This window comes from Eptesicus fuscus, chromosome 1 (assembly GCF_027574615.1).
Source record: "Eptesicus fuscus isolate TK198812 chromosome 1, DD_ASM_mEF_20220401, whole genome shotgun sequence".
In the NCBI taxonomy this organism is placed as follows: Eukaryota; Metazoa; Chordata; class Mammalia; order Chiroptera; family Vespertilionidae; genus Eptesicus; species Eptesicus fuscus.
Window position 1 is genome coordinate 39,330,218 of NC_072473.1, and position 9,562 is coordinate 39,339,779.

The following is a 9,562-nucleotide window of genomic DNA, read 5'->3' on the forward strand; positions in this document are numbered from 1 at the left end:
TGGGAGCTCACTCTGGTGGCACATGCTCCCTGCAGACATCTGGGAATCTGCCAAGAAGTATGCGCCACTCACTGCTGGGGCACAGTGGTTGTTCTACACAGGTTATGGCTGGCAAGCAGCATTCTCTAGGCATCCTCTGCCCTTCCTTATTGAAAACTGTCTCTTGAGCTGTTTCTAATTTGTTAATTCATGGTGGATATTCTCTGATTAGTGGCTTTTGTGGCCTGGCCCTGGGAGGAGGTGCATGACACTGCTGCCTATTCAGCTTTCATTTTCTCCCTCTGTTTGCTGTAATATTATTTGCAATAGCAACATCCTAAATGTCCACTGATAGGGAACTAGTTATATAAGTTATGTTGTATCAATAACATGGACTGGAAGGAATAAAGCACATTGACTTGGAAGGCTGTCCATCATACATTGTGTTAAGTAAAAAAGAAGGCTATAGTAACTTCATTTTTGGGAAAGAAAATAAACTCACACTATTTTTTTTTTTTAAGAAATATGGAACGCTTCATGAATTTGCGTGTCATCCTTGTGCAGGGGCCATGCTAATCTCCTATTTATCATTCCAATTTTAGTATATGTGCTGTTGAAGCAAGCACTCACACTATGTTTTTATATGTGTAAGTGGAGAAAGAATGTAAGGATTCACACTAGATTTTCAACAGTGGCTTCATTTGTGTGATGGCTTTGGAGGGGGAGTGGTAAAATATATCATTTTAACTTTTGTATTTGAATTGTTTCATTTAACCTGTGTTGCTTTAGTCATTCAAATGACAAAATAATCATACTTAAAAAGGCATAGATGCAATAATGTTCACTGCAGCATTTTCTGTGATAGTGAAAAATGGGAAAATAATATAAATGTCTGACAATGAAGACTGGTTAAATATGCTGTATATGGCAGATATTATGTGCCTAATAAAATGATCTCTGTGTAACAAACAGTAAAGTAAAATGACAATCATTTATTACTACCTTTCAAGACTGATGATTGACTGGGCTCAGTTACATGATTCTTGCTCAGAATATCTCATGAAGTTGCAGTCAGACAATGGCTGTAGGTGGAGAAATCTGAAAGACTTCATCATTCATATATCTGGAAGTTGCTGCTGATTGCTGGCTAGGAACTCAGCTGAGGCTTTCAGCTGGAACACTTACATGTGGCTTATCTGTGTAGTCTGAGTTTCCTCAAGTTGCGACAGTTATGTTCCAAGAACAAGTGTTCTGAGAATGAGAGAGCCAGGTGGAAACTATTGATTTTATGATCTAATATCAGGAGTCATGTAGCATTCAATTACATAAACTAAATTCTGTTAGAAGCAAGTCACTAAAGCTAGCCTATTTCGAGAGGAGGGGAACTAGATTCCACCTCTTGATGGGTTAAATGTGAATTTTTGAATTTGTTTTAAAACTACCACATATGACAACAGTCAGTGGTAACATTATAAAGTATTAAAAATTTACTCTTTTTAAAAAATTTTTAAATTATCTACAGAAACATATATTACTTTTAAAATAAGAGATAAAAAGATAATCAAGTGCCACAGAGTAAATAAGAGCATGGAACAGAGTTAAAAGACCTGAATTTTAGTCCCACCTCTGCCAATAATTACCATGAACCTTGGCAAGTTCCTTACTTTCTTGGGGCCTCTCTTTCCTCACCTGCCACACTTAAGGGTTTGGACAACATGATCTCAGAAGGCTTTCCAAATGCTGGAGCTTTCAGGACTGTTTCTTTTTTTTATTGGTTTCAGAGAGGAAGGGAGAGGAGAGATAGATAGAAACATCAATGATGAGAGAGAATCATTGATTGGCTGCCTCTTGCATGCCCCACATTGGGGATTGAGCCCCTAACCAAGGCATATGCCATGACCAGGAATAGAACCAGGACCTCCTGGTTCATATGTTGATGCTCAACCACTGAACCACACTGGCTGGGCAAGACTGTTTCTTTTGTAAAACCATTGACTTCTGGCTTTTCCTTCTCATTTACCTTTGCATGTTCTTCTTCTGTTTACTCTTTACATTTTTGTGTTTCCCAGGGGTCAATCTTAAGGCTGGGAGCCTTACTTCATTCATTCTCACCACACTCCCTACTCCCTTTGCCATACTTAACCATATAGAGCTGCAACCTAGGATAAGTCTAAGTTCCCACAATTTATCTGCTCAATATTCAGGCTGTTGGAACACACACATGTACACACTCAAACACTGAAGTTTGGAGCCAATACAAATTTATGGTTTCCCTCCTCCACTGAGCTGCCCAGCAATCCTTCTGCATGTCCCTGGGTAGCTCATTATTGTTTGTTAGTGGCTATTTTACATTTCTACTTTTCTTCTTAATCCCTATATTCTACTCTCTCTCTTCTCTCATTCATGGAAGTTGACTTTGTCTCATATTTCACTGGAAACATGAAGATAATCAAGTAGTACCTCCCTTAACTTCCACTTTCAGCATCTATAACCTCAATTTTATATGAACCCAATACCTCCGCTTTCCTTTTGTCTCAGTGGAGGAGGTATAACTTCTCCTGTTCTGAGCATTCTATTCTGTGTCCTCATACATTTATGTGATCAACACTCCCCACATACTTCCACATCTTCAACCCCTTTCTACTATTTCTTCTCAATTTATTGTTTTAGAAGTATTCTGTAGATTTCAATTATGTCCAGTTGGTTGAGTTCCATTGAGTTCAGTTATGCCCTTACTAATTTTTTTGCCAACAGATTTGTCTGTTTCTGATAGAGTGTTCAAGCCTCTAACTATAATATTGGATTTATCTCTGTCTCCTTGCAATTCTTTAGTGTTTGCCTAATATATTTTGATGCTCTGTTGTTCAGTGCATGCACATTAAACTTTGTTAAGGTTTCTTGGAGAATTAACCTCTTAATCATTATGTAATACCCTTCTTTATCCTTGATAATTTTCTTTGTTCTGAAATCAGGTTTGTCTGAAATTAATATAGCCACTCCAGGTTACTTTTGATTAGTGTTAGCATGGTATATCTTGTTCCATCACTTTACTTTTTAAAAATTTTATTTTTAAATTACACATTACATTCAATTTTATTTTATATTAGTTTCATGTATACAGCAGGTGGTTAAACAACCACATCCTTTACAAAGTGTTCCCCCTGATATTTCAGTACCCACCTGGCAACATACATAGTTACATAGTTATTTTAATACTAGAGGCCCAGTGCAAAGGATTCATGCACTGGTGGGGAGTGTGGCCTGCGGGGATCAGCCCGCTGTGGGAGCGCCGCTCATCCCGGTCAGCCGAGCGGCTCTAGACCTGCCCTCTGTACGGTGCTCCCACTATGGGAGTGCACTGACCACCAGGGGGCAACACCTGCATTGAGTTTCTGCCCCCTGGTGGTCAGTGTGCATCATAGCAACTGGTTGACCAGTCATTCTGGTCATTCCGCCCTTCAGTCACTGGCCTTTTTTTATATAGGATTACTGACTACATTCCCTATGCTGTACTTTATATGCTTCTAATCTACATATGTATTCATACTTAAAGTGTATTTCTTTTAGAAAATATATAGTTACTTGGGTCTTACTTTTTAATCCCCAATGATATCTCTGTCTTTTAATTGGTGTGTTAACTGTTGACACTTAAATTATTGATATAGTTGAATTAATATCTACCATATTTGTCATTGTTTTCTATTTGTTCTTTCTTCTTTGTTTCTATTTTTGTCTTCTATTCAATTTCTGCCTTCTGTAATAAAAAATGAATATTTTTAATTATAATTGACACAATATTATATTAGTTTAAAGTGTGCCTTCTGGCCCAGGCTGGTTTGGCTCAGTGGATAGAGCATCAGCCTGCGGACTCAAGGGTCCCGGGTTCGATTCTGGTCAAGGGCATGTACCTTGGTTGCGGGCACATCCCCAGTAGGGGGTGTGCAGGAGGCAGCTGATCGATGTTTCTCTCTCATCGATGTTTCTGGCTCTCTATCCCTCTCCCTTTCTCTGTAAAAAATCAATAAAATATATTAAAAAAAATAGCCTGGCCGGTGTGGCTCAGTGGATAGAGCGTCGGCCTGCGGGCTGAGGGGTCCCAGGTTCGATTCCGGTCAGGGGCACATGCCAGGGTTGCGGGCTTGATCCCCAGTGGGGTGTGTGCAGGAGGCAGCCGATCCATGATTCTCTCTCATTATGGATGTTTCTAACTCTCCCTCTTCTTTCCTCTCTGAAATCAATAAAAATATATTTAAAAAAATAAAAAATAAAAATAAAGTGTGCCTTCTGTGGTTTTACTATAGTATTTTACTTTATTTAATTAATTAATTAATTTATTTTTTTAAATCTTTGTGTTGAAAGTATTACATACTAGTATGTCCCCTTTCCCCCCATTGACCCATTCAAGTCTGCCCCTGCCTCCTACCCCAGGCCTTCGCCACTCTATTTTCTGTGTCCATAGGTTATGCATATATGCATACAAGTTCTTTGGTTGATCTCTTACCTCCTGCCCAGCAAACCCAGCCTTCCCTCTGAGTTTCAAAAGTCTGTTCAATGTTTCTGTGTATCTGTATCTATTTTGTTCACCAGTTTCTTTTGTTCATTATATTCCACATATAAGTGAGATCATGTGATACCTGTCTTTCTCTTACTGGCTTATTTAACTTAGCATAATACTCTCCAAGTCCCTCCATGCTGTCTCAAAGGGTAAGAGATCATTCTTTTATATTGCTGCATAGTATTCCATAGTGTAAATGTACCACCACTGTTTTTAATCCACTCATCTGCTGATGGGCACTTGGGCTGTTTCCAGATCTTAGCTATTGTAAATTGTGCTGCTGTGAACATAGGGGTGCATGCATTCTTTCTGATTGGTGTTTCAGGTTTCATAAGATATAATCCTATAAGTGGGATCAATAGATCAAAAGGCAGTTACATATTTAATTTTTTGAGTAAACTCCATACTGTTTTACATAATGGCTGCACCAGTCTGCATTCCCACTAGCAGTGTACTATGGTTCCCTTTATTCCACATCCTCACAAATACTTGTCATTTGTTGATTTATTGATGGTAGCCATACTGACAGGTGTGAGGTGATACTTCACTGTCATTTGATTTGCATCTCACTGATTAGCAGTGACTTTAAGCATTTTTTCATATATCTCTTGGCCATCTGTATGTCTCCTTTGGAGAAGTGTCTACTTTAGTCCTTTGCCCATTTTTTTCCCATTGGATTGTTTGTCTTTCTTTTGTTCAGTTGTATGAGTTCCAGATATATTTTGGATATTAACCCTTTATCAGATGTATCATTGCCAAATATGTTCTCCCATACAGTGGGCTCACTTTTCATTTTGTTGATGGTTTTATTTGCTGTGCAGAGCTGTTTATTTTGATGTAGTCCCATATGTTTATATTCTCAGTTTCCTTTGTCCTAGGAGATCTATCCATAAACATATTGCTATGAGATATGTCTGAAATTTTGTTGCCTAAGGTTTCTTCTAGGATTTTTATGGATTCATGCCTTACATTTAAGTCTTTAATCCATTTTGAGTTTATTTTTGTATATGGTGTAAACTGGTGGTCTAGTTTTATTTTTTTCATGTACCTATCCAATTTTCCCATCACCATTTATTGATGAGATTGCCTTCATTCCATTGTATGTTCTTGCCTCTTTTTTTCAAACATCAATTAAATATAATGGGTTGGGTTGATTTCTGGGCTCTTTGTTATGTTCCACTGATCTATATGCCTGTTCTTGTGCCAGTACCAGGCTGTTTTGAGTACAATTGCTTTGTAGTATAACTTGATATCTGGTATTGTTATCCCTCCAACTTTGTTCTTCTTTCTCAAGATTGCTGTGGCTATTCAGGGTCTTTTTTTGTTCCATATAAATTTTTGGAGAATGTGTTCTAGATCTTTGAAATATGTCATTGGTAATTTAATAAGGATTACATTGAATCTATATATTACTTTGATTAGTATGGACATAATAATGATGTTAATTCTTTCAATCCACGAACACAGTATATTCTTCCATTTGTTTATGTCTTGCTCTATATCTTCTTTCATTTTCCTGTAGTTTTCAAGTATAGGTCTTTTACCTGAATAGTTATGATTATTGCTATGCGTCTTAATTTTTTGTTGCAATGCTAAATGGAATTCTTTGTTTAATTTCTCTTTCTGAGAATTCAATATTGGTGTGTAAAAATGTCATTGATTTCTGGGTGTTAATTTTGTATCCTGCTGCATTGCTGAATTCATTGATTAAATCTAGTAGTTTTTTTGGTGGAGTTTTAGGGTTTTCTATGTACAATATCATATCATCTGCAAATAACGACAGTTTTACTTCCTCTTTTCTAATTTGGATGCCTTTTATGTTTTCTTTTCTGATCACTGTGGCTACGACTTCCAGTACTATGTTGAATAACAGTAGTGAAAGCGGACATCCTTGTCTTGTTCCTGTTCTGATGGGAAATGGTTTTATTTTTTTGGTCGTTGAGTATGATATTGGTGGTAGGTTGTCATATATGGCTTTTATTATGTTGAGGTATGATCCCCATATTACCACTTTGATGAGAGTTTTCATTGAAAATAGGTGGTAGATTTTGTCAAATGGTTTTCTGCATCTATTGATATAATCATGTGAATTTTGTCTTTCAATTTGTTTATGTGATGTATCATGTTTATTGATGTGAATATTGTCCCAACTTTGCATCCCTATAATAAATACCACTTTTGGTCATGGTGTATGATCTTTTTAATGTATTGCTGGTTCTGATTTTCTCACATTTTGTTGAGGATTTTAGCATCTAGGTTCATCAAGGAAGTTGGCTTGTAATTCTCTTTCTTTGTAGTGTCTTTCTGGTTTTGGAATATGCTGGCCTCATAAAAAGGATAATGCTGGCCTCATAAAAAGAGTTTGGAAGTGTTCCTTCCTCTTGGTTTTTTTTGGAATAGTTTGAGGACGATAGGTGTTATTTCTTCTTTGAATGTTTGGTCAAACTCCCTATATGAAGCCATTCAGACCGAGGCTTTTGTTTACTGGGAATTTTTTGATTACTGCTTCAATTTCAACAATTGTTGTTGGCCTGTTCAGGTTTTTATATTCTTTCTGATTCATTTTGGACAGTTGTAGTTTTCTAGAACTTTTTCCATTTCATTCACATTGTCCAGTCTGTTCATATATATTTGCTCATAGTATTTTCTTACTATCCTTTGTATTTCTGTGGCATCACCTGTTACTTCACCCCTTTCATTTCAGATTTTATTTATTTGGGCCCTCTGTCTTTGTTTTTATTATTTATTTATTTATTTATTTATTTATTATTTTTTCGTTCATTCATTTTAATGTACAGCCCACATACAATTGTACATTCTTATCATGATTCCACATTTACATAGTTTACAGTACACTGGTGAAGTTGCAAGCTTATCACAGCGTTATAAATTTATAGGTCTCTAAAACAAGCAAAACCCCAGAAAACACGTTGCAATGCTTACCATTCCTGTTTCTATTACTATCTACCCTTTAGAGATATTTCCAGGCTGTGTTGGTGGCGGCGGAGGCAGCTGCAGGGGCACAGTGAGGGGGCATGTTCACTTCAAGGAAATTCCTAAATCGCCCAGTTTTCGCTCCCTGATGAAATTTCAAAGTCTAACCACCAGCCTTTCATACGCATCTTGGGGGAGTCCATCCTTCTTGACTGCTAGGTGGAAATGAGAGAGAGAGAGAGAGAGAGAGAGAGAGAGAGAGAGAGAGAGAGAGAATAAAGCTTTCAAAGCCCTCCTACTCCCCTTCCCCCCCCCCGTCTCCCCCCCCCCCCCACAGCCTACCCTGCATCCTGACAACCTGGTGGTGACTATGAGACCTGTCCTTGTCATCTGGCTAACAGTTCATCAATCTTGTTTATCTTTTCAAAGGGTCAGTTCTTGGTCCCTTTGTTTGTTTGTTTATTTTAGTCTCTATCTCATTTATTTATGTTCTAATATTTATTATTTCCTTCCTTCCTCTATGGGCTTTTCTTATTGTTCTTTCTAATTCTTTAAATTGTAGGGTTAAATAACTTATTACCTTTTTTTTTTTTTTACATAGGTCTATAGTGCTATGAATATCCATCTCTGGACTCTTTTCACTGTGTCCAATAGGTTTTGGATTGTTTTGTGTTTATTTTCATTTGTTTCCAAGATGTTTTTTATTTTTCTTTGATCTCTGTGGTAACCCATTCATTGTTTAATAGCATGCTATTTATCTTCCATGTATTCGATTGTTTTTGAACATTTTTATTATAGCTGATTTCTAATTTCATGCCTTTATTGTCTGAGAAGATTCTTGATATGATTTCAATCTTCTTGAACTTGTAGAGACTTAGCTTGTGTCCTTCTATCTTTGAAAATGTCCTATATTCACTTGAGAGGAATGCATATTCCATAGCTTTGGGGTGAAATGTACTGAAGATGTCTATTAGTTCCATATGATCCAGTGAGTCATTTAGGATTGCTGTATCTTTGCTGATCTTTTGTCTAGAAGATGTATCCAGTAATGTTGGTGGGGTATTAAAGTCCCCTACTATGATTGTATTGCTGTTAATATCCCCCTTGATAGCCTCCAGAAGTTTTTTTTTTTAATATATATATTTCCATGATCTTGTATTGGGTGCATATATGTTTACAAGAGTTATAGCCTCTTTTTTTTTTTTTTTTGATTTTCACAGGGAGGAAGGGAGAGGGACAGAGAGCTAGAAACGTCGATGAGAGAGAAACATCGACCAGCTGCCTCCTGCACACCCCCCACCGGGGATGTGCCCACAACCAAGGTACATGCCCTTGACCGGAATCGAACCCGGGACCCTTGAGTCCGCAGGCCGACGCTCTATCCACTGAGCCAAACCGGTCTCGGCGAGTTATAGCCTCTTGTTGTATTGATACCTTTAGTATTATGAAGTGGTCTTTATCTTTTGTTATGGTCTTCACTTTGAGGTCAATTTTGTCAGATATAAGTTTGCTATCCCAGATTTTTTTATTTTTATTATTATTATTTTTTTCATTCATCAGAACAATTTTTTTCCATATGTTCATTTTTAGTCTGTGTCATTCCTTTGTTCTGAGGTGGGTTTCTTGTAGACTGCATATATATGGGTCATGTTTTCTTATCCATTTAGCTACTCTATGTCTTTTGATTGGAGCATTTAATCCATTTATGTTTAAGGTTATTATTATTATTTGTCTTTTTTATTGTTTAAAGTATTACAAATAGTAGTACATATGTCTCCTTTTCCCCCCCATTGACCTTCTAAAGTTATTATTGATAGGTACTTGTTTGTCGCCATGTTTATTCTTTATGCCTGTGTTCCTTCCTCCCTTTCTTTTTACAACAGTTCCTTTAGCATTTCTTGCATTGCTGGTTTGGTGGTAATAAACTCTCTTAGATTTTTTTTTTTTGTCTGCAAAGCACCTGATTTCACCTTCAATTTTGAATGCTAGCCTTGCTGGATAGAGTATTCTTGGACTCAGCCCCTTACTTTACATCACTTTGTATACTTCATGCTAATCCCTTCTAGCCTGATGTGTTTCTGTTGAGAAACCAGT

At 37.1% G+C, this 9,562-nt stretch overlaps 1 non-coding gene across 1 annotated transcript; it reads right to left on the reverse strand.

Annotated features, from left to right (window-relative positions):
* Positions 1 to 498: 498 nt before the first annotated feature.
* On the reverse strand, positions 499 to 605 carry LOC114229182 (U6 spliceosomal RNA). Its single transcript, XR_003615272.1, has one exon. It is a non-coding gene; the product is annotated as a U6 spliceosomal RNA (small nuclear RNA).
* Positions 606 to 9,562: the final 8,957 nt, after the last annotated feature.